Source organism: Bos grunniens, chromosome 1 (assembly GCF_055505025.1).
Source record: "Bos grunniens cultivar Pamir isolate PY7600 chromosome 1, Bosgru_T2T1.0, whole genome shotgun sequence".
Classification (NCBI taxonomy): domain Eukaryota; kingdom Metazoa; phylum Chordata; class Mammalia; order Artiodactyla; family Bovidae; genus Bos; species Bos grunniens.
The window spans coordinates 67,746,791-67,773,389 of record NC_141165.1 but is presented as its reverse complement, the minus strand read 5'-3'; the positions used below and the strand labels follow the sequence as shown (position 1 = coordinate 67,773,389).

The window sequence follows — 26,599 nt, the reverse complement described above, 5'->3', positions numbered from 1 at the left end:
GCCTATTAGCATTTTTGGTCCAGTCTAAGGAAAGCAGCTTCAATGTATTTTCCCCAAATGGTACACATCTTCTGCTGTTGCAAGTATTTTAAAAGGTTCAGGGATTAAACCTCTGTTGAAATTGTTTTTTTTTTTTTAAGTCTAAGCATTTGAAACATACACACAACACACACGCATAATACATTAAACTCATGATTCCATTCCCATTATTGCTTAGGATAAGGCTAAATTTAATGGAAAACAAAAATAAATTGACTTAAAGAAAAATTAATGATACATGGCTTTGGTAAAAATAGTGACACATTTAAAACGACTTAAGTTTGGGAGACGTGAGTGTACTGGTTATGAGCGTGATAGGCTTTGGAACTGCAAGGACTCAACCTTGAATCTTAGATCTGCTGTCTTGTAACTGAGACTTAGACCCGTTTCCTCACCTGTGAGACGAGGATAATGACATCGCCCCCATAGGACGGTGGCAAAGATGCAGTTAAATTAAATACCATAGGTAAAGGGCCCGGCATATGTGCTGACCATCCTTATTATTATAACTGCCTGGATGGATTCAACAGATTGAACAAAACCAGTCCTATCAAGCAAACTTGGCTGATGCCATTTGGAGAGCAGTCACAGACAAGACTTGCTGTTACCCGCCAAGCCCACTAAGAATTCCCGGAAAATAAAAGTGGAACCTGGGTAATAAAATGAACTCTATCTAACCTTTTCTCTTTTCCTTTGGTCCTTGTCTAGTTTCACTTGCTTACAGGGCACCTCAGCACCAGTGATTTCAGTTCCTCATGTGAAACATCTGTGCCTGGTTCACCCCAGCTCAGGGGCCGTGTGCAGAGAGGCTGCACCCGACACCTAGCTTGGAGGCAGGCCGTGTGCAGAGATGCTGTGCTGGGCACTGCAATCTGGCACGTGAGCAGCACAGCCAGAGAATTCACCCCACCCCCCACCACACACACACACACACACACACACACACGTGCGCACATGCACCCCCCGCTACTGCCTGCAGGGAGACCTCGTGCTTTAGAAAGACAGCCCCAACTTGGCCATTATTTGATTAAAGAAGATTTGTTTTGCTTCTGAACTGAACTTGGACACATTCTATTGGCCTGATGGACATGGGAAGACACTTGTTGGGGACTGACTTGGGAGGGCTGGGTAATGTCGGGAAGTCAAGGCTGCCCATGCTAGGCCTGCTTCCCTGTCACAGCTCCTGGGTTGTCTGACCTCCCTGGTAGCATCGTCTGCTCAGAGTCAGCCCCGAGTTCGCCTGCTGGTGGGGTGCAGGGCTCTTCCAGGACGCAATAGTCACATCAAGATGCTAATGCCCTCCTCCAGCCGTGGGTGCTGACACTCTGTAAAGCTGTCTTCTAAAACAGCACAGAGACCTCACAGCGCTTTTGGGTCCCGAGCTCACTGCACACAACTCTGCTCCACTGCTGGACCAGACCAGGAGAGCCACCATGCTAACTGCAGGGAGAAACAGGAGAGGTCTCAGTAGTGGCTGCCATAGACTGTCTTGCCTCGCCTTTCAAATAAGCGATCCTCGGAGGTTTTCTTCAAGAACCCTGTGGTGGCAGATGTCTAAAGATGAATGGTAGCAGCCACTGTCTCCCCAACAGAAAGTTCTGAACAGACACCTTCAAGCCCCAACTGTCATCTGCCTATGAGGCTTGGCAGCAAAGCTGGTTTCTCAGAGAAATTTAAGAACACTGGTCTCATTTGACAGACTCAGAGCCCAGGCTTGTTATCATTCTTCTTTTCTATCATAAATATCACATGTACTCAATGTAGAAAATTTAGAATATATATAAAACAAAATTTGCCAAATGCCACAACTCAATAAGAACTAATAACATTTTGATGTCTCCTTCCAGACAGGATTTTTTTTTTACAGTTGTAATGGTACTATTTATACATATAACATTACATCAGAATTTTCCCATATTTCATTACATCATGAAATTTTCAAAATGTTTTTCATAATGGCTAGATCATTATATCATGTAATATTGTAATGTACTTAACCACTCCCCTATTAGCGGATATTTGCATTTTTATTTTTATTATAATTAATTCTGTAATAAAATATCTTTGTGCATTCATCTTCATCACATTTCAAATTATTTCCTTAGGAGAATTTCTATTTCTAGATACAGAATGACTGGGTTAAATATTGTGCTTTTCAGTTCTTGATATATACTATCTGATTGCTCCTGGGAAGATAAAAACACTTTGCAGTCCTACAACAAGCATATGAGCTCCCAGTCTTACCAAATTCTTGCCAGAGGATTTCTCCTTTTTAATTCTTTACTAATTTAACAGACAAAAAGAAACTAACAGCTTCTTGTTTTACCATGCATTTCTCTATTGCTCAATTTTTTTACATGTATTTGTTTTGTCTCTTTTGTGAACATTCTGATCATGTCCTTTGCTCTGCTATCTTTTGATTTTTTTTTGCTAAGTTCTTTAATTAAAATATTCTCACTTCACTTCCATTACAAGTTCATTATAACTAATTTTTCTCCCACTGAAAGAACAATACATTACATTATCTTAGGTGTCAGGGTAAAAAAAAAAAATGGTTCCTCTGTCATTTTATTCCTGTGTAATTAAATATAAAAACTTTTCTTTATGGAATGCAACCTGACACTCTAACTTGTTTAGGAAAATATATAATGGGTTACACATATTAAATTGCCTTGTGTTCATTACTGTTTTAGAATGTTTCACTTCATGAATTTTAATCTGGTAGACTAGATATCGTTTTGATTTAAAGTACAAGATCATGGAGTTTTTTGGCGATATTAAAATAAAAACAGAAAACATTGTCAGTTGATTTATTTTCAAAGATTATGTCTCTGCGTTAGTTTCCAGACACAAACTAAACCTGAAATAACCTCAGACAAGACACTAAAGTTAAGGGCTTCCCTGGTGGCTCAGACGGTAAAGAATTTGCCTGAAATGCAGGAGATCCAGGTTCAATCCCTGGGTTAGGAAAATTCCCTGGAGACGGGAATAGCTGCTTACTATTTATACCTGAAATGAGCTGAGACATGATGTTAAAGTTAACTAAGGTTTAAAAAACAAAACCCACAATTTTTATAAAATAAATATTTACAAACAGATGACCCAAATAAAATCTCTCCTCCTCCAGGGAGCTTTCTCAGAATCACGGAGGCAGAATTCCTTTCTCTCTCCCCAGCCCACAACTTATTGCATATGCCCCAGTGACATTAGTCATCAAGATCTACCCTGAATAGGTGATATATGAACATCTCTTTCCATCAAGCTGATTGATTCCTGGAAAGCAGGAACAATATTTTGTTTATCTATGTGTCCATCTGTGATCCCAATATAGTGTTTTGAGCATTAGTACATACCCAGTAGACAGACTGAATTGAATTAAACTCTAAAATTTTGAGAAGAGGACTATGTGGAGTAGTGGAACCCATATAGATTTTTGAGTTAGATTAAGTGAGCTTGGAATCCAGCTGTGACACCAGCTATGAGACCAGAAGCAAGTTAACTTAGCCTCCTGAACTTTATGTCATCTCTATGGGAATAACAACGCCTACCATGGTAGGCCCTCCAGGTTGGCTAACCCAACACCCATTTTCAACCAGTTTCATACTTGACTTCCTTGACTATAATGACTGGAAAGCTAAATCCTCAATTTCCCAGCCTCCAGACCTTTGCACAAATTATGCTGCCTTTGCAGAGAATTCTTCACTCTTATTCACGTTTCAAGGCCTAACTTGAATAGCATATCTACTGAGAAGTGTTCCCCAGTTATTCAGGACCACATGAGTTACTCCCACCTGTATACTCCAGGAGAACTTCGCAGTTGTTTCTGTTGCAGCATGTATTACTATGTTGGTTACAGTTGTGGGCTCAACTTCCTTTCTCTGCAAGCAGACTATTAATTCCTCAAGTAGTATTTGTCCATAAGTCTGCTCCAAGTAATCTGCAGATCTTGAGTAAATATAGGTTTTATGAATGAATGAGCGGATGGATGGACTACCTTAAAGTCCACAGGGTCTTGCCTCTATATATTTATTAAAGATGCTATGAATTATTATCAGATCTATTACCATTGCAGCTACCAAGGTCCTACTACAAGCCTAGGGATCAAAATCAGGATGCCAAGGAAACTCCCCAGTTATATTTTGCTTAAAGGGGGGGAAATAAATTTTATATTTAATGGCTAACAAAATGGAACCAAGCAATTCTAGTTTTAATATAAAACTGTAACACCAATATTTTATGTACATGTATTTATATATGTGTCAGTATTTTATGTATGTGAAAGTAGTAGGGGTTCCCTTATCCGTGGTTACTTGCAAGCTGGCTTCTTAAAAAGGAATCAGTCACCCACATATAGCCACAGTAACCAGTCACTGCTGGGCACTTAAAGTAATCAATTTCAGTCACCCACAAGGCATGGACCCCACCCTCACCAACTGCACCAGGGGAGACAAAAACTTCCCCAACCATGAACTCTGGTGAGTTATAGTTTAAGCTCACCATATCATACCAGCTCCAACACCCCCAGGATAGGACCCCAGCCCCAGTTCTGCCAAGGGAAGAACTAGTGCTTCTCCAATTATAACCCCTGGGCTGGCAAGATAAAGATGAAGTCAAGGTCCTGCCAGGAAATTTTGCTATTGAATCCCAACCCTTGACCATGCTAAGGGAGGGGCTGGTGATTCCTATTCATGTAGCTGAAAAGCCCTGCCATCTTAGCACTTGGTTCCCCTCTGAGAGATGAGAGACTGATTCTCAGCCCTGCTAAATAGAATTATGCTGCCCTGGAATGCCATGAGCTATGGGGGACCAAGCAACTCCTACAGCACCTTGTTTGCCCACCAAAATATTTTAACAATGTATTGTTTATTTAGTGAGGAGGAAAATTGAGTCTGGTTGGTTGGTTGGTTGGTCTCTCTGCTTTGGTGAGAGAAGTGCCAGGAACACTGAGGAATTGTTAGCGACCGCTCCCCCACGGAAGTACTGCAGTTATTGCAGGGGTAATGCCTCCCAGGCTGCCACTGCCACTTGATCAGCTGACAACGTCTCAGGCCTCCTCCACTTCACATTCAGCGTATTCATGCTAGCTTTAGCCGACACCCACAGCCACCAGGCAAGCATATCACAACAGGACAAAGCTGGACCAGATGGCCTGTGAGAAATTGACAAACCCAGAAAATATCTGTATATATAACTGAGAAAGAATTGAGTCATTGGAGAGGGCAGACTGGACTTCTAAACTTTCTGCTCTTACCGACCAACAGAGCAATTGAGCTTTTCACCCTGGTGACTAATTTGTACTTTTGACTATGAAGTTGGACACTCTGGAGGTCATATATTTATTCCCTAAGCAATATGATACTCGAGGGAATCAGAGTAGCAAATATAAATTCATTCACCACCTATTATGTTCCAGGTACTGTACTTAGCATTACTAAGACTTCATTTAATCCCAAAACAGACTTAAGTATGTCTCTCCCATTCTGTGAATAGGGAAACTAAAGTTCAGAGAAGCTATAAGTTCAAAGTTAAAACAGAAGTGAGGTAAAACTGATTACAAGTCACATCTATCTGAATTCAAAACTCTATGGGTGTCTCTAAAATTGTAGCTGCTAGTATTGAAATAGTCATGGTCAACTTATTGTGGAATATGAGCTTTGGGAAGTGGGTAAGCCACAAAACAGAAATAACCTAATATCAGATGCAAAACCTAAACCTAAGCATTTTCCAGTTGACTTTTCACATTGGACATTGTGGTACATCATTTCTATACATTCAATTTACATGAATCTGAAACAAACTGCCTCAAATCCTTTCAGCGTGAAATTTTAATCAATGTTGGCTTTATTTTTTTCCTGGTTATAATATTATCTTCCCTATTGAGAATTGATGATGTTCATCTAATATGAATAGAATGAAAGGGCAAGAGCAAAGGCACCCAGATCAGAGAAATAAGGGGAAAAGAGGTTTTCCTGAACATATAAACTATATGATTAGAAGTAAATGAAAACTTCTCCAAAATAGATAAAACATTCTGCTGTTAATTTGGTTGATGACTCATGTTAAAATAGCATCTGTTTACATCTATCTCCTTGTTCTTGTCTATGTGACATTCTTTCCATCTTCCTTTACCCAAATAACTCTCTTACATTCTTCAAAACATAACTCGGTTTTCTCCCAGATTTCCCAGTAGGGCTATTTCCACCTCCTCCACACTTCTCTAAGCGCCCTGTGCATAACCCTGTCACTGCTACAACCACAGGAGAAGTTTCTGACCCTCCTCTGAACCATGAGCTCCTTGAGGACAGGGTCTAGATCTTTGATGTATCTTTATCCCCTAGAACACATGTAACACATAATGATACCCCATAAAAGCTTGATTACCCAGACTGAATCTTTCATCTTTATAAATAAATGCTCAGATAAATGATGTGCAAATTGGAACTTAAGATCATATTATGTCATGTTAATGTTTTAATCTGAAGGAAATTACACATTTGCAAACAACAATATCCAGCTAAAAACCAACCCCAAATTGTGTAAATTAAGGCCATTAATACTGAACAAACTATAATTCCTGCCAAGAGAGTTAATTCTGTCAAACAAAAACTCTTAAGTCCTAGAATTTTCTTGAATGACTTCAGTGGTTGGCATCATTCAGCACATACAGAGTAGTAGACATGCAGACTCTTTCTTGAGTTTTAAATAACCCTAAACAATTCTAACCTCATCATTTTTTCACCAGTATCCCTTTTTCCAGTTTCTCCTGAAATGTGTTTTTTAAATCTGGGGTTTCTCCTAGAGCTGTACAACCTTAAGTAATCATTTAACATCACTGAATCTCAGTTTTATCTGATCATCATCTATAAATTTTGCCTTGGTGGTTTCACCTGAAAAGACAGAACTCTAGAATGTGCCATGACAGGCTGGCAAGACTCATGTGTGATGGTCCAGGTGACAGCAATCCAGCTCTAGAAACTCTAAAGAGTCCTCACAGGATGGCGGAAATTATTGTGTCAAATGGAGCCAATTATAAAAGAACTAATTTCATATTAAGAAAAATTTGTGGAGTTGTAAATATAAGATAGATCAGACCCTACTGTCAGCAGTGGGCTTCCCTGGTGGCTCAGATGGTAAAGAATATGCCTATAATGCAGGAGACCTGGGTTCAGTCCCTGAGTCAGAAAGACCTCCTGGAGAAGGAAATGGCAACCCACTCTAGTATTCCTGCTGGGAAAATACCATGCACAGAGGAGCCTGGTGGGCTACAGTCCATGGGGTTGCAGAGTCGGACATTGTCAATAGTACCTTCAGTCATGGAGTGTACGCCAGTACACACCTGAAGCAGAAGGGAGACACAGCACAAGAAATCAAAAGGAGAGGATAGGTCAGTACAGAGTTCCTGGCACTTCATTCAGGAAAAAAAGAGCTCCTTCCTTCTTATTCTCCCAACCTGGCCAAGGGAGGTAACGTGTGAGGGTCTTCTCCAAAGCCTTTTCTTGCTGAATCAGTACCAGCTACCTCTGAGAAGGTTCCAGAAAAGCTTCTTTCCCATCAGGTCCATTTGTTTCCCCAAAGCTACAGAAGAACATCAAAACCACTGGCAATTACTCTCAAGGCCTGAAAATCTCACTTGCCACTTGCCACGTCCATTTCTGAACCATGAATTTTATCATGTCATCCCCTGCTCAGGGACATACAGCATGTCTCTCCTGATCTAGGATAAATCAGTTAATGTTACTGAACATTCCTTTGGGTCCACAGCCCTCCACTACATATAGGAACCACCAAGTAAATTTTTACTGATTCAGAAAATGTCTGCATACCTACTAAGTGGCAGGAGCCATGCTGGACACTGGAGAATGCATAGATGAATAAGGTGCAGTCCCCACCCTAGAGAAGCACCTTCTTGGAGTTGCCAAATGAGTAAACAATAATTACAATAAACCGTGATAAGTCAACAGTAAAGACACATGCACGGGGCTTCCCCAGTGGCTCAGTAGTTAAAAAAAAAACAAAAAACTTTAGGAGACACGGATTTGATCCCTGATCAGAGAAGGTCGCACACGCCACAGAGCATCTAGGCCCATGTGCCACAACTATTGAGCCTGTGGTCTAGAGCCCAGGAGCTACAACTACTGAGCCCAAGCGCCTAGAGCCTGTGCTTCACAAGAGAAGCCACCACAAGGAGAAGCCCCCAGCATCACAACTAGAGAGTAGCCCATGCAGCAGAGAAGACCCAGCACTGCCAAAGATAAATTAAATTATGTTTAAAAAAGACAAACGCGTGGCATTCCGTGAGTCCTAAGAAAAGGCATCACAGAGCAGACAACACATCAGCCAGGCTTTCAGAGATGAGTAAGGATCCACCAGACAACAAGCAGGGAGAGGGTACCCAGGCTGAGGGAACCGAATATGCTGAGCTAACCTAAGTAAAACAGAAACAATGAGAAGTACAGATTACTCTAAATCATTTGTATTCTATTAAGTGCTCTTGATGAAAGTGAAAGTGGAGAGTAAAAAAGTTGGCTTAAAGCTCAACATTCAGAAAACTAAGATCATGGCATCTGGTCCCATCACTTCATGGGAAATAGATGGGGAAACAGTGGAAACAGTGTCAGACTTTATTTTTTTTGGCTCCAAAATCACTGCAGATAGTGACTGCAGCCATGAAATTAAAAGACTCTTACTCCTTGGAAGAAAAGTTATGACCAACCTAGACAGCATATTCAAAAGCAGAGACATTACTTTGCCAACAAAGGTCCGTCTAGTCAAGGCTATAGTTTTTCCAGTAGTCATGTATGGATGTGAGAGTTGGACTGTGAAGAAGGCTGAGTGCCGAAGAATTGATGCTTTTGAACTGTGGTGTTGGAGAAGACTCTTGAGAGTCCCTTGGACTACAAGGAGATCCAACCAGTCCATTCTAAAGGAGATCAGCCCTGGGATTTCTTTGGAGGGAATGACGCTGAAGCTGAAACTCCAGTACTGTGGCCACCTCATGTGAAAAGCTGACTCACTGGAAAAGACTCTGATGCTGGGAGGGATTGAGGGCAGGAGAAGGGGACGCCAGAGGATAAGATGGCTGGATGACATCACTGACTCGATGGACTTGAGTTTGGGTGAACTCCGGAAGTTTGTGATGGACAGGGAGGCCTGGCGTGCTGCAATTCATGGGGTCGCAAAGAGTCGGACACGACTGAGCGACTGAACTGAACTGAACTGAAGTGCCAGGGATTATGTATTTTAGTACAGCAGAGATCAAGAAAGCTGGACTGGGCTAATCAGCCTTTTCTCATGTCATTCCACTGCTCTCCCCAGACAAAATGGAGGAGGGGAGTAAAACACACACACACACACACACACACACACACACGCACGCACGCACGCACGCACGCAAATCTTGGAAAGAGATCTGAGTCAGAATCACAGTTGCACTAAAAAGTGTACTATGACCAAATTAGAAATGCAAAAGTTTTCACAGTCTTTCCCCGCTCACCCATCAAAACAGATTCTAGCTTGTCTTCCAGCTAAGTCCAGGGAAAGTCTTACTCTTCAAGACTAGTTATCTGGGGCTTTAGAATGCAGACTCAGCATGGGGGCAGGGCAGAGAAGGACTAGCGCCCATAAACTAGGTCAGGAGCACTGAGAGAGACAAGGGTCAAAACAAGTAAGTGCACAGTGAAGTCACAGAACATCACAGGGATTCATCTTTTTGGCATTCGAGAAATCCAAGATTCAGTTATTGTGAAACTATTTCTTTTTTTGCTTATATATTAGCTTATTGTTGTTTGCTTGTTTTGTTTTCCTTTGATTTTTTAACCTAACTCTGCCTAAGACAGCTCCATGCGTCATGGCTTTAGAAGAATTTTATCAGTTATGTTAGAATCATGTTACATATTAATGAAGTGCTTTGATTTAACCTCTTCACTCTCTTTATCTGCAAAATGTGAACATACTTCTGAAAGACTGCATGAAGATGAAATGAATAACTAATGTAAAATTCTGCCAATCAAAGAAGAAACTTTCTCTTCTACTTCTTTGCATGTCCTTTCATTCAATTGTTTATTCAATTCATATATTTTGATCACCTCCTACTGACATGGTCTATTAAAATTTTTTTCCATATAAAGTCTTCCCATCTTAAATGCTATTCATGTTTTAGCCTGCCCAGCAATGGCACCCCGCTCCAGTACTCTTGCCTGGAAAATCCCATGGATGGACGAGCTTGGTAGACTACAGTCCCTGGGGTCGCTGAGGACACGACTGAGCGATTTCACTTTCACTTTTCACTTTCCTGCATTGGAGAAGTAAATGGCAACCCATTCCAGTGTTCTTGCCTGGAGAATCCCAGGGACGGGGGAGCCTGGTGGGCTGCCGTCTATGGGGTCGCACAGAGTTGGACACGACTGAAGCGACTTAGCAGCAGCAGCAGAAGCACTGTTTTCCCTCTTTTTCTTCTCAGTTTTACTGAGATATAACTGACACAATATTGTATAACTTTAAGGAACCAGAGATCAAATTGCCAACATCTGTTGGATCACAGAAAAAGCGGAGAATTCCAGAAAAGCATCTACTTCTGCTTTATTGACCATGCCAAAGCCTTTGACTGTATAGATCACAACAAACTGTGGAAAGTTCTTCAAGAGATGGGAATACCAGACCACCTGAACTGCCTCCTGAGAGATCTGTATGCAGCTCAAGAAACAACAGTTAAAACTGGATGTGGAACAACGGACTGGTTCCAAATTGGGAAAGGAGTACGTCAAGGCTGTACATTATCACCCTGCTTATTTAACTTTTATGCAGAGTACATCAAGTGAAATAAATGCCAGGCTGGATGAAACACAAGCTGGAATCAAGATTGCCAGGAGAAATATCAATAACCTCAGATATGCAGATGACACCACCCTTATGACAGAAAGTGAAGAACTGAAGAGCCTCTTGATGAAAGTAAAAGAGGAGAGTGAAAAAGCTGGCTTGAAACTAAACATTCAAAAAATGACGATCATGACATCTGGTCCTATCACTTCATGGCAAATAGATGGGGAAACAATGGAAACAGTGACAGACTTTATTTTGAGGGGCTCCAAAATCACTGCAGATAGTGACTGCAGCCATGAAATTAAAAGATGTTTGCTCCTTGGAAGAAAAGCTATGACCAACCTAGACAGCATACTAAAAATCAGAGACATGTTTTTGCCAACAAAGGTCTGTTTAGTCAAAGCTATGGTTTTTCCAGTAGTCATGTATGGATGTGAGAGTTGGACTATAAAGAAAGCTGAGTGCCAAAAAATTGATGCTTTTGAACTGTGGTGTTGAAGAAGATTCTTGAGAGTCCCTTGAACTGCAAGGAGATCAAACCAGTCAATCCTAAAGGAAATCAGTCCTGAATATTCATTGGAAAGGCTGATGCTGAAGCTGAAACTCCAATACTTTGGCCACCTGATTCAAAGAATTGAATCACTGGAAAAGACCCTGATGCTGGGAAGGATTGAAGGAGGGAGGCAAAGGGGACAACAGAGGATGAGATGGTTGGATAGCATCACCAATGCGATGGACATAAGTTTGAGCAGGCTTGGGGAGTTGGCGATGGACAGGGAAGCCTGACGTGCTGCAGTCCATGGGGTTGCAAAGAGTTGGACACGACTGAGTGACTGAACTGAACTGAAGGTCTACAATATGATTTGATACATGTATCGATATATATTGCAAAGTGTTTACACAATAAGGTTAACATACCCTTCACCTAACTACCATTTTGATTATTATTAAGGTGAGAACATCTAAAGTCTATTCTTTGTAACTTTCAAATATATGGTGCGTGCATGCTGTCGCTTCAGTCATGTTCAACTATTTGTAACCCCATGGACTATAGCCCTGCAGACTCCTTTATTCATGGAATTCTCCAGGCAGGAATACTGGAGTGGATTGCCGTGCCCTCCTCCAGGGGACCTTCCCTACTCAGGGATTGACCACAAGTCTCTTACATCTCCTGCATTAGTGGGCAGGTTCTTTACCACGAGCGCCACCTGGGAAGTCCCAAGCGTACAGTACAGTATTGTCAACTATAGCCACCATGCTATATGTTAGATCCCTAGAACTTATTCCTCTTACAACTGGAAGTCTGTACACCATTTATCCCCTCTCCCCAACTTCCAGCCCCACCATTCTACTTTGCTTCTATGAACTCAGCTTTTTTAGATTCTACACCACATGACCTTTGTCCTTCACTTAAGATGATAGCAACAACTCCTGACCACAGGTATGGACATCTGATACAAGCTGGCCAATCATGATTTCTCCTCTTGTCCCCATGCCTCTTCCCACACAGGCCCATCACCCCAATAAGAGTGCTGCTTAGGATTTTTCAAACTAGAACTGGGAAAGAGCCCTTTTTTCCCTCTGAACTTAAGACTTTAAAGATGTAAGCACAAGCATCTAGCAGCCCTAATTCCAGCCACTAACTTAAGAGAATTTTGAGAATAAAGCCAACCCACAGAGAGAAGAAAACAAAAGAATCCCTGGTCTTCCTAGGGGCTGATTCAGTAAAAAGTGAAAGTGATAATCACTCAGTCATGTCCAACTCTTTGGAAACACCATGGACTGTAGCCTACCAGGCTCCTCTGTCCATGAGATTCTCCAGGCAAGAATTCTGGTGTGGGTTGTCGTGCCAACTCCAGGGAACTTGCTGACCCAGTGATCAAACCCCCATCTCCTGCATTACAGGCAGAAGAAAGCCCTCTCCAGGTAATAGTAGTCAGTAAATATAACCCTATTTGCTATGCTAACTTGAGGTGGTTCTTCTCTGTCAAGGGCTATCAAAGACAGCATCTTCAGAGGCCTCATTCATTTCCCTTTCTCCCTTCTCTGCAGGATATCCAGACTTTTCTCAATGCCTACAGCGCTGCTGCTAAGGCCATACCACTCACGCTGACCCTGTAGGTCTGCTGGGTCAGTTATGCAGTTCTTTTTCCCAAACACTGTGCTTCTTAATGTCAAAGACTTCATCACTAATCACATAGTAGGTGCTCAGTAAATGTGTTAAGAGAAACTGAATACTCTCAAACTATTGGAGCTAAGGGTCTTAGATAGTCCATTGGAAAGTCTCTGGAAACTGAGAACTGTATAGTGACATTTTTTTCTTTAATAACCCCAGGGAGAAAGCAAGAAAGATGGCCATATAAATGTACACTGCAGTTCTTCCCAGGAATCACCAAATGGCATATCAACAGTGCCCACCTGTAAATATGTAACTGTGTGAGTGCACCCAGACGTGCCTAATCATAAGGGAGCGTTTATGCTCAGAGGATGCCTGAGTCTAGCTGGAATTCATTGTCTCCAAAGACAAAGCGCACCACAGAATTAAAACTTGACATGAGTTCAGAAATGTATTCAACACCTAAGAAACATGTCCCTCTCAAGCCACCACTTCTGTTTGGGGCAACTTATCCTAAGACAAGAAGTATTTACAGAGATTTAGCCATGAAGATTTTCATCATAACACTGTGCAAAACTGCAAGGGATTGAAAAATACTGAGCTATCTATTCATAGGGGATTGGTAAAGAACTTAATGGCCTATTCAGACACTGGAATTTCATTTTGAAAAACCATGACACAAAGATGTTCACATTGTTAAATGAAAAAGGGGAGGTATCAAAATGGTGTGTACAGAGAATGATTTCATTTTTGGTGTATATTTAAACGTACACAACTATATGTACATGTATGTGTGTGAACATAGAAAGGCTGGAAGAATATACACTGAAATGTTAACTGTATGTATCTCTGCATTATAGCATTATATGTTTGATTTTCTCTTTTGTTCTTTATTTTGGTTCACCATGAATACATATATGTTTTCATGTAATTAGAAGAAAACAAGAACAATGTTTGAAATAGACAGAAAAATGTTCTTAGAGAACATCCAGTCCAAAATGCTTACGTTGAAGGGAGAGAACTAAGGTCCAGAGAAGTTAAGCGACTTGCCCACAATCCAACAGTTAGACAAGTTAGCACCTCATGACCAGGCAGAGTTCTTTCCACCAGACCAGGCAACCACATTATAGGTATTGTGTTTAGAAATTCCAGCTGACTTCATTTAACTCTGGTTGGAAACAATTGTCCCAATACAAGTGCACTTAAGTATGGGAGCAGCAGCAAATAAACGCACCTTGAATTTCATCTCATACACTGGCTTTAGTGTTTAAAAAAAAAAACAAAAACAGGGCTGACATTCCCTCCTGACTGGGATGGGATTTACTATGGAACTGAGACCAAATTTTTTAATTAATAGGAAGAACATAGGTTTAATATTAGTGAAGTCATATTTTTGCAGCTGCCCTAGTTCTCAATTCTTCCACAGCATAATTTGCTACCTTTGTGACTTTAACAAATGGAAAGATTGTGTGTGCTCATTTATAATAATTGGTTATATGCTTCCCCTAACTTACAAAGATTCAATGATTTTCAGGAATCATAACAGACCATGACCTATAAATTCAATTTCCAATGGCAAAAATCCCTCGACCAAAGTGGATGTTGATGACGAACTAATGTGCTCTGTAACAATCTGTTTTGAGCATTGAATTGACCTGTAAGTGTTCCAGATACTGCCTGACGAAAATGGGTTTTATTATTTTCCATTAGCAGCTGCTCCAGCAAAATGCACGGCCAGTTCACAGGGGAAATAGAAGTGCTTCCCTCTTCACAGTCGCCTCTGCTGCAAATGTAAACACGGCCAGCTCCTCCTCCCCCCTCCCCTTGTCCCACCCTGTGCCGCACTGAAATTTCCACACTCAAGGCCATGGCTGGCAGAACCTGCTTGCGTCCATGGCATAGAATTGAAGCTTAATGGAATTTAATTATTTACAGAGCATCTACTATGCCCTCAGTGGCGTGTGGATGGTTGGCACATGAGAAAAACGGGAAAACAGCACGGGGGGAGTAAAACATTGGGAGAAGTGCTCCCTGCCCTGAAAACCATCACTGTGCCTTCCAATTCGTTCTTTTTCCTTAAACAAGTGCCTATCCTGTTAATGGGCTTCCCTGGTGGCTCAGTGCGTAAAGAATCTGCCTGCAATGCAGGAGACTTGGGTTTGATCCCTGGGTCGAGAAGATCCCTTGGAAAAGGAAATGGCAATCCACTCCAGTATTCTTATCTGGAGAATCCCATGGACAGAGGAGCCTGCTGGGCTATACTGTCGGAGCTTCATAAACATGACCTCTAATTCTCTCAATAGCCTTACAAAATAAATATCATTCTGTTTTACACACATGGAAAAATGAAACCTGAAGAGGTCAAGTGATGCACACAGCTGATAAGTGAGAAAGTTGGGCTTCCAACCAGCTCTCACTTGCACTAAAGTCTGTACCTTAGCAATACCCTGAATGGATGCTCAAGTCCAAGGGCTATCACTAATGAGTCTCAGTAAAGTGTGGTGGAAAGAAGGACCTACAGTTTGTTATCAGGAATAATCCTAGTCCAGCCACCTGTGAACTCCATAAGACTTTGGGTAGCTGTCCAGACTTCAGTTTCTTCACCTGTTTAAAGGAGTGGTGACACGCCTCTCACATGGATGATGTAACATTAAACCCAAGTAAAGAGAATAGTGTAGGTTAAAAAAAAATTCCAATACCCAGTACCCCAAAAAAGGAACATTTGAACAATTGAGAATGTTCCAAAGTTAAACCCCCTCCCTAAAAAAGTGGGGAATAGTTTTGGAATGGCAAAAAAAAAAAAAAAAAAAGTGTCCTTCAACTGAACTTAAGTGCCTGATGATGGTCCATGGCTAACTCTGCCTGCCAATGACACCCAGATCTTGTAGGAAGTGTCTGTGCCTCTATGGTCATTTGCTCCGCCTTTGGTTTTTCTTGCCTTTTGAAAAATTGTTCAGCCCTATCTTTGTTTCTACAAGTTAACCACAAGGCCTCTCCCAATCTTTCCACTTTTGACATTTGCATCCTGCAAAATAGTCTTTTAGGCAAATGCATACATGCATGTATGTAAGTGAGACATATAGTAATTTAGAGAAACCATTTCTCCAAGGATTTATTAAGTTTCCCTCCAGAGAGACAAAGAAAAATCTCTCCAAGATTTTTGTTCTACAAAACCACTTCTACTGGCTTCTATTTTCCTTCCTGCTGGTGAAACAAAAGCCTCACCCAAAAGTCTTTTCTCTGACCTCTCTTCTCTTCCTACTCTCTCCCTAGGTGATCTCATCTAATTCCACAGCTTCAACACCCACCTGATATATGTCAGTCCTAAGTCTCTCTAACCATGGTCTCTTCCCTAGCTCCTAATTGCATTCTTAACTCTCTGTCAACCAGCAACACGCACACATATCCCTGACCCCTACGTTGAGAACTGCAAATCTAGAACCTGTGTGTCCACCTGTCGTTCTTATTTCTGCTCAAGGTACTAGCATCTTCCCTGTCCAGATCTAAACTAGCACACATCTTTCCCCACTTCTTCCTTCATGCCCTTTACGCAACTTGTCAGTTCTCTGTCTACACTTCATAGAGGTCTCTGACCTCCTTTCCATCATTTCTACCACTCCAGGCACCCCCGGGGCTGCCACTGTTAGGGAGAAACACAAATACACTGGCTCACATTCTATCCCCACCTTTTCATCAGTTTGGAAGTTTCAAACCCAATTTAAAATTACTGAAAGCCATGCTCTCCTAGATCTCATCTGATACTGTCATTCTGAATAAAAAGGACCATGCCAGGCCCTTTAAAGAGTACAAAAAACACAGGCTCCCACAATATGAGTTGAAACACAAGGTATAAATGCAAAGAAAGCTAACCAGCAGGAAAAGAGAGCCAGTGGGATAGTATAAACCACAACTTCTCTAGGGTTTCAGAGCAGGGGCGAAGAACTTCACAGATGAGGAGCTTGAGGCTTTAAAAAAAAAAAAAAAGAGTAACTTGCTTAAAAGTTAACATGCTGTGTCAGAATTCTCTTGGTTGCCAGAGCCCACATATCGTACTGCACCCAAATTCCTACATTTCTACTACAGCTAGGACGATTCCAGGTGGCGTCAACTTCTAGACACTCCACATGTTTATGAATGATAACTGTGTAGACAGCACTGTCTAGCTGACCTATACTGATGCTCCGAGGAGTTTCAGAGTTTTTGGTTTTGAGGTTTTGGTTATGACAGTGGTGTAGTGGTGGTATTTTCTCGATGCTCTTGATGTCTGAGTTTAGCTGTAAATCTCTAGCTGTGTAGTAATGATGTTTCTGGCCAGAGCATATACATTTGGAAGAACTCCTTTCTCTTCTCAATTATTTCTATTTCTTTTAGAAATGGCATCACCCCAAGACTGCCAGGCTCTTCTGAGTCAGGAATGGAGATTTGAGATTTAGGAGTGAGAAGAACATGTTTCCCTGGAAAGCCAATGCAGTGACTCTTTATTCTAAATGGATGAACCCACACTCCAGTTTTGCTATTAGTTTGCTGAAGATTTCAAAGCAAAAGTCACAGTGTGTTCAAGGAAAGAAAGAAGGAAGGAAAGATAAAGAGACAGAGAGGGAAGGAGGAGGAAAGAAAGAAAAAATGAAAGAATGAAGGCAGAGAAGGGAGGAGGGGAGGAAATAAGAAAAGAAGAAAGGAATCAAGAGAAAAGAGAAAAGAGAGAGAGAGAAAAAGAAATATTCTTATGCAAGGTTTCAGAGTAAAAGGGAAAATCCCTAGGATCACAGCCAATTGTCATAGGAGAAATTTTTCCTCCTGATCTATTTTTGGCAGTCTGTTCAACTTCATGCATCATTGTTTTACTTATGGCATGTACAGTAGCCAGAGAAAAACCCATAATATCTTTTCTGTCTGGTGGGAATCTAATATTCCTATGCACGGTGACAAACGGCCTGATCACAACATTTTTTTTTTCTCCAGACATCATAGTGTTTTAAATATCTCTGAATCTGCGGAATGCATTTAAAGAGCCTAGGCCTCAACATACCAAACACAGAGACCATGGTACAAATTAGCAGACAGCATGGACCAGTCGGAGAAGCACCATTTTTAAAGAGGCTGTCAATGAGCACAACGCCATGAAGAGGAATGTGAAGGAACAAAGAATGTGCAAGCTACAGGAAGCATCCATTTTTGAGGAATATTTTCTTCCTTTTAAAGTAAGAACATTACTCAAATATTTAAGCAAAGGCAGAAAATAGATTTAACTATGGGAAAAATAATTATAAATGAGTTAAGGCAGCTTATGGCTTTCACCACTTTATCCTCTATTTTCATTTTAACTTTCTGAAAAGGGCCATGTTTTGTTGTGCAGCTTTTGAATCATGCTAATTCACTGCTTCAGTTGTTTCTATCCTTCAGTGGAGAATTTTTTAAAATGTGAACTCTTCACGGGAAAATATCTGTGACATTAAAAACTGACTCACGTTTCCTAGTTTTTCATGAAACAATGACATTTTTCCCTTTGATGCTCTCATCTAACTCCACAGGAAATTTTACTACCGAGCTGCTTTCATCTCTTTCCTGGTTTGAAGATAAATGATCCTTGGTCTCCTTTAGACCTGCATAAATCACAAAGCAATCTCCTAAGAGATGCCTGTGGCAAGCAGCTTCAACTAGAATCAAAAGGACAGTCAGAAATATCCATACTGCTTACACAAGGAGTAATCGAGGCAACGTAATCCAAATACTGCACTTCCTTTTCTTATTCATACAAAGCGTGGCGCACGGGGATCTTTGAGAAACACGAATTAGCTCCTCTCTGACATGAGCACCGTCTTGCGTGTTACAGGTAACTCCAACTTCTCTGCTCTTCCTCAGCAGGAGGAAACCCAGTTCTTACAAGGAATACAGTAATGAAGAACTCCATTTCTTTGTTTTTTTTTTTTAATTATTATCTATTTTTTTCTCAGTACATAAACAACATTAATGGGATACCCAGTGGAAGAGAAAAGGGTCATTGACCATAATCCTGCCATCTAACGAATTAAAGAATTTCCATTTGCTTGTGCCCATGCATTATTTTTCCATAGGACCTGTTGGGGCTGAGATACAATTTCTCATCGCCTTTCTTTTTTTGTTTTTTTCCACTTAACAAAGGCATTTTCTTTATAGGACACATGATCTTCCCATTTGTGGGAAGCTATGGAACTGCGTCAGGTGATTCATACCTCCATTTATGTAACTTGCATTTGGTCGGACCACAAGACTATTTTTGCTTTTGGATTACAAGCAATCTTTATTTCTTTTAATGTGCCCATAATGTCCACATCTTCTTCAATAAACATATGTCCTACTTTTAAATTCAAGAAAAAGAAAGCTGACTTGAAAGCGGTAGGCTTATTAAGAATTAGTAGTATCACAACATCAAAATGAATATAATAGAAATGTAAATAAAACGGACCAGGAGACTTTAAAAGGCAGGGTAAACAAGTGGTTACTAGCACAGGCTCTGCAAATAAACTGAGTTTGAACATGAGATCTGCCATTAATGGTCAAGGGAATTTGGGTTGACCATGCTGTCTCTAAGTTCCCAATTTATCTGTCTATAAAAATGGGGACAAGCTAGCGTCTCCTTTAAAAGATTATTGAGAGAAACAAATGAGACCGAGGACATAAATTCCATAGCATCTCTCCTAGCTCACAGTAACCACACAAGAGATGTTGACTGCTTTTATTATTAATAATAAAGAACTTTATTTTTTTAGCTGATGCAAGTATACAAGGAGATAAAAGAAAAATCCTCTAATTTATTGAAGAGGGGTGAGGTCTAATTCGAAATTTTCTCTATTGCTATGCAATTCTCCCTCCATATTCTCTTTTTTCAGGGTTAACAAAGGGGCTGCCCCAGCAAGTGGTGGTGCAAGACTCTAAGCTTTGATCTTGCATAATGGTGATGGGGTTACTAGGGGCCTAGCCACCCCAGAGCACAGCAGGTGGGAGGTGCGTGGCACTTAGACATCTGTTAAGTCCAATTGCCACATTGTGTCAAAAGGAATTGAGGCCTTGAGAAGTAAAATGATGCATCCAAAGTTACAATTAACAGGACTCAACCACAGTCTCCTACTTGCCTTTGTTCATTGCTTCCGTTCTGTTGCAAGTCTGGCTTTGTTTACAAAGTATTAAGGATATCCACAAGAATTCATACAGTGAACTTAGCCGCCCAGCCCTGAAGTCTTTCTCAGCCTCTTGGCTTCTGTGGTGAGGTCACCTTTCCTGGAAATCCCTATGATTTCTTTCTGCAAACTCTTACCCATGCGTGTGCCAGTAACATCAGCAGAACCAAAACTAGTGATTACTTGTTAAGAAGAATAAGAGAACTCTTTGAGCTCAGTCAAAACCACACTCAAATCTAAAACGTCATTTTCTTATATTTCAAAATGGGGTTGTCAGGTTCTTCTTTGTCTACTCTTATTTCCTTTTTCTCCCTATTTCTTTCCACATTTGTGTATATGTTTAATTTATTCATCCTTTCCTCTGGCACTAGAAGAATCCAAATTTTTCTAATAGATCACTTCAAGGTAATTATAATCTAAAACAGAAAGTGTTCAGTATGTCATAGTGGAGAAATCTATTCTCAAGGCAATCATAGTATCTCAAGAAGTTGTTTAAAGTATGAATAAGCATCTGAGCTACAGTTTATCTACAAAATTATCACTGCTGTTAGAAAAAAGAAAAAAACACATTTCCAATAAAGTGTCACCTGAAGAAATCTTTACAAAAACTTGTAAAATCCACTGGCTTCCACCCAATCAGTTGGCTTTTCCCTAAAGGTGTTCATAGCTTTGTCTTGAACCATCAGCGTGTTTTTAAAAAAAGATTTTAGGCTCTCTTCATTTTTGACAGAAAAACTGTAAGTTATGTGTCTCTATAATTTTTAGGATTTTAAAGAAACTTAGCTTTAGAAGTTTTTAATATCCTGCATCCACTAACTCAAATTAGCTTAGTTTGAGTGTTGCCAAGTAGAGAGAAATGAATAAAAGTGATGTGCAATTAGCCCAGCTTTAATATGAAAATAATTGCTTCAAAAATGCTTCGTTCTGTTGGACAAGCTAAAAGTTACCAAAGTACAATATAGTTCAACTTACATCAAATTTCCACAAGCTTCAAATTTATATTAGTTGAATTAATGTTTATTAGGTTTACTTTTTATAACAGCATTAGGTTTATAGGGAAATCTTATTTCACAAGCATGTTCTTGGGAATATTCATTTCTTTTTCCCTTCCCATATGCCCCATGTTCTCCACCATGCAGACTCACCTACCTATTACCATCCCTAACACATAGCCAGGAAACAAAAACTCTGCCTTGTACCATAGCTAAATAAAATCAATACATATTTACCATGCAACCATGGTGTGTGCAATATAACACAAGCTGATATGAAAATGAAAAAATCTGTGCCCAAATCACAGAATTTAAAATCTACATCATATTTCCTTGTATCCCTGATAAGTACAGCCCAAACAATGAGCTCTATGACCAGGGGGCCAGGGAAACAGCCTAAGAACAACCATGGACTCTTGGCCAAGCTGTTTGCTTTCAGATGCTGGAGCAGGCAAAGGCAGAACCTCCCTTTTAAGAAGCAGTTTCCAATTTTTTTATATAAGCTCCTGAGACATTGGTTTAGGCCAAACCGAGCACATTCAGGCTTTGCAAAACCCTGATAGTCATTGTCATCCCCATTTTAGAGATGTGTAAACCTGGGCACAGACAGTTCAAACTTCAGGGTTAAATAACTCTAAAAAGTGGCGATGTAAGAATTTGAACACAGAACTAACTCCAACACCAAATTTCTCAATCAGACTCTAATCACCTACTTTTCTAGCTTATTTACCCGCCACCCCCACCTCTATTCAGGAAGATCAAGCTCATTATAAAGAAACAGAAAAAGCTTTGAGCTAGAATGTAAACCTTAGTTATAGCCATCAACAACTTCTCTTTTACTATTATTATTGCACTAAGCTATGTAACATGAAACATTGTTGACCAGCATTGTACTAAAGATATATTGACTAAATATAAAACCAGCCCATTAACTTTTAAGAATTTTCTCCTCCAAATTCTGTATGGAATGTGCAAATTAATTAGGCTCTAGAGCTATAAACTGGAGATAATCAGCCTTAACCAGCTGAAGAGCTACTATGTCATCCACTAGTCAGAAAGCCACCAAATAACTAAGCACATTTCTGACATAAAAAAGCACATAAACATTTTATTATAAAATAACAGTACATTCATCCAAATGGCTAAATAGAGGTTGCTGCCTGAGCTTCAACATTTTTCAACTCAGAAAGAGGTCTAGAATTAATGCCACATTTCCAGATCCCATCAATTCCTCTGCTGCTGACTAGGCTGGTAAGCTAATGTCAGGGGAAAGACTAACTACGGTCATAAAGTTAACTATATCTAAAAGGTAATAATAATAATAGTGAAAATGCTACTTTTCATTTGTTTCAAATGGATAATTCTGTTTCTCAATACACCTGGGTTTAAGTCAGCTCTATAGCATTGTAGCAAATTATTCAAGTCTCACCTGTAAAATTGGGGTAATAAAGACTCTCTCAGAGGCTCACTTAACAAGCTAAAGGTAGCTGGTACACAGTGAAGACTGTTCAAAAAAGGTAGCTATTATTCTGGGCATTTATGAAAGAGAAAAAAGTCAGTGGGCATTTAAGGTCTGAGTTTCTCAGGAGGATAGGGTTGGCTTGGTGTTTTCATCTGTAATTTCTTTCAGCGGCACTTGCATTCAGTATCTCATCCATCATAGCCCCGTGTGCACGACGTAGGCCATTAACACATATGGTTCCGGCTCTGCTTCACGGATAGGAATGGATTGCTCAACAGGAATTGCTGTGTTCTTATGTTTTAAGTGCTATTTTCCCCTGAGGCTTTCAGTATGTCACTCTATTTCAAAAACAAGTGGCTCACATGTCTAGAAAACCATGTGTTGAGGCTCACTGTTAGAGATTCTGTTTATTCACAAGCAGGTCATCAGCTTAGAGAGAAAAGGTCCTTATTTTAACTCCAGGCTCATATGCATAACTACGAAGAGTTGGGGTGCTTAATGGTTCTTTTGTCAAGCCACCCCTGAGGTCAGTAGTCCTTTCACGATTAATTCATGGGAAAGCAGATTTCTTGTGATGTGTGGCATAGGAAACAAGTGGCATAGGAAATATATTGGATTTACATAGTGCCAGAGGATATATGTAAACTGAAACACTGGAGAAAACACCTTTGTGTGATTCCATCAGGAAGGACATGTGATTTTGCTTTTTTGTCTCTTGGTTGCTATTATCAAAGCCCTTTTTTGCTTTATGATCCAGAGTCTGCCCAAGCTAATTGGTTGAATAACAACTGCCTGAGGCCTGGACATAAGGACATGCTGGCCCTCCGAGCAGGGACTTTCCACTTCCCTGCTGTGTGAGCTGTGTGAATTACCTGAGTTCTCTCAGCCTCTGTTTCCCAGTTTATAAAACAACAACAACAAAAAGTAGGTTACCTTTAAGATACCCTGTCCCAGCTCTAAAGGCCTGTAATTCTACTACTATCTTTCTTTTTCAAATTTACTGCTTTGTCAAGTATTTCATTTTCTAATGATGAATAGTATGGAACAGAATAAACAACTGCTACCTGGAAGATATAATTAAGTCTATATATTATTTTCTATAACTAATCTGCAATGGGTTTTAATTTTATTCATAATTACTAACTTCAGGCTTAAAATATCTGTATATGAAGCAGGAATACTGCACCATTTTATAGCCTCTTCTTCTCATATTAATAAAGTAGCATATTAAAACACCACCCACACAAATGATAAGCCTCATTCTATCAAGGGAAAGTATAATTAGCAAATTAAAGAGTTGAACTTACACTTATATTCCCAAGGTTTTTCATTTAAGTAAAGCCTATGACCTAAATCACAGTGATTATAATACTGCACTAAGTAAATAAAAGTATGTCTGCCTTTCATAATTTATGTTTAATTTCCCATTTTTCATTTTCAAAATAAAAGCTCTGTTCTGTTCACACTCTGATTTACTGAAGATTTTTCTTAAATCATATCTTGTGAAAATAGACATGCAAACACAATGCATGGATTTTTTGACCCCCATAAACATTAGCTTGTATCTTTGCTGGTGATATGCAAATAGATGGGTGCTTTCAATTTAGAAAATGCTATACTTTCTCTATTCAAAAAACATTCTTTGAAAGAAGGGTTACTATCTTTAGTCTGCTTTCTCTACATGTCTGTGGAAAAACAGGATATATAAATTGGTTTTAGATGCAGTGCTCCAGAAAACACAGGAAATTCTGAAATGAGAAGGAGACACGCTTCCTCGGGAACACACTCCCTCAGATCAAAAGGTCACCCGGCCAGTTCCTTAAGACAAATGTGCTGAGGTGGAATAGATACCTCGGATCACACAAACTGAAGCTCACATCCTTGTTCTGCCCCTTGCTGGTTTCATCTTTACCCACCTCCATGTGTTCATTTGTAAAATGGAGGAAGTACCGCCTAATTCAGTGGTCCCCAACTTTTCTGGCACCAGGGATCTGTTTCCATGAAAGGCAATTTGTCCACAGACCAGGGGAGTGGGGAAGGTTTTGGTTTCTGCCCGCTGGTCACCTCCTGTTGTGAAGTCAGGTTCCTAACAGGGGGTCAGGGACCCCTGACCTAATTCAAAGAATTTGTGCAAAAATTAAGTTAGATAATATATATAACATACTGTACAACAAAATCAACCAAGAAATCATGGAGGTTATTGTTGTTTTTATTATTGTTGCTGCTTTTATCATCATTGCTACTATTATCCCTGCTATTAATTACTACATCAGGAAGAATATGATCCTGGGGGTGAGGGAACACCATGGTTTCAGCCGTGACATTTAGGCAGCAGCATTGGTTTCCCTTGGAGAGTCTTGCTCAGGGTGAGGGAATTGGAGCTCAAAGACACCCAGAAAACTGCCAGCACTGAAGACCTCTAAGGATGCTCAAAACATTCTTCCCAACCCAGCCTGAGGCTCCATCACTGTCTACCAGGCTTCCTTCTGCCCTCAGGCACTCACTCCACTTCTGGTTCCATACCAGCCTTCCTAACTTACTTTGTGCCCTCCTGCTTGAATCGTCATAACACCCTGGCTTCAGTGACAGATAATTGGATACATCCCATTGGATCACTGCTCCTACAATTGGGGGAAGCAAGGGATTGGAGATGCGTCAAGCAGAGGATAAGGGCTGAACTCAGCGCGTGGCACATACACCCCTCCATTATCAACTAGAAAATCAATTTAGTGTGTTAGTGACCAGTAATATTTTTCATAAAATAGAATAGGAAATATCAGCACATACATCATGCAGAAAGTAAAATATTATTTTGTTCAGCTTTATTTCAGTTATGTGTATGAGTGCATGTCTGTGTTTGTATATACATGTGTGTGAACTGGGTTACAGTATAAAATATACTTCTTTTTGTTCTCATTTGAAAGAGAAGATGTTTAAGGTCCCTTTTAACTAGAAAGCTTATAGTTCAATAAATCTCCAAAACCTGTAGAACTGGGATTTAAAATGCCAGTAGTTTTTAGTTTCGATTAAGCGATAGAAATCTATTTACTTTAGTAAATAGGTAAAGTAAGCACAGAAAAATGTTCTTAGCTAGTGATTCTAAAACTATTGGAAAAGATATAGTCTCTAAATATTTTTTATTAGAGCCTCTCTTTGAAGTCTTTTATAAAAATAAATTTAAAAAATAAAACAGCAATAGTTTGGAGGCCTTGGTTTTATTGGGTTAGTCTACTTATTTTCCAATAAGATAGACTGTACTTTTTGGATTCTCAAATCACTGTGGAGGGTAATTGCAGCCATGAAATTAAGAAACACTAGCTCCTTGGAAGGAAAGCTACGAAAAAGCTAGATAGCATATAGTCAAAGCCATGGTTTTTCTAGTAGTCATGTACAAATGTGAGAGTTGGACCATAAAGAAGGATGAGCGCCAAAGAATTGATGATTTCAAATTGTGGTGTTGGAGAAGACTCTTGAGAGTCCCTTGGACAGCAAGGAGATCAAACTAGTCAATCCTAAAGGAAATCAACCCTGAATACCCATTGGAAGGACTGATGCTGAAGCTGAAGCTCCAATACTTTGGCCACGTGATGTGAAGAGTTGACTCATTTGAAAAGACCTTGATGCTGGGAAAGATTGAGGGCAGGAGGAGAAGGGGGCGACCGAGGACAAGATGGTAATATAGTATCACCAACTCAATGGACATGAATTTGAGAAAACTCCAGGAAATAGTGGAAGATGGAGAAGCCTGGCATGCTACACTCCATGGAGTTGCAAAAAGTCAGACACAACTTAGCAAATGAACAACAATAACAACTACTAAAGATGGTTAGTCTCATTCATTATTAGTGAAATTTCTACCTCAACCCCCAGAAAGGTGCCATAGCACAAAGTTCTGTGGGTCCCTTACCCTTATCACCATGTGTAAACACAAAGCCAAGAAGGAAGTCCTCACGTTCAACATCTTTTTATTCTAGTTGGTCTGGCACAGTGGGTTGGTACTAAGGTAATTATTTGC

General features: G+C 40.2%; 1 protein-coding gene across 1 annotated transcript in view; it reads right to left on the bottom strand.

The window, feature by feature from the left end:
- LOC147379565 (uncharacterized) overlaps positions 1-26,599 on the bottom strand; it is a 553,375-nt gene that overhangs the window by 330,821 nt on the left and 195,955 nt on the right. The window lies entirely within an intron of this gene.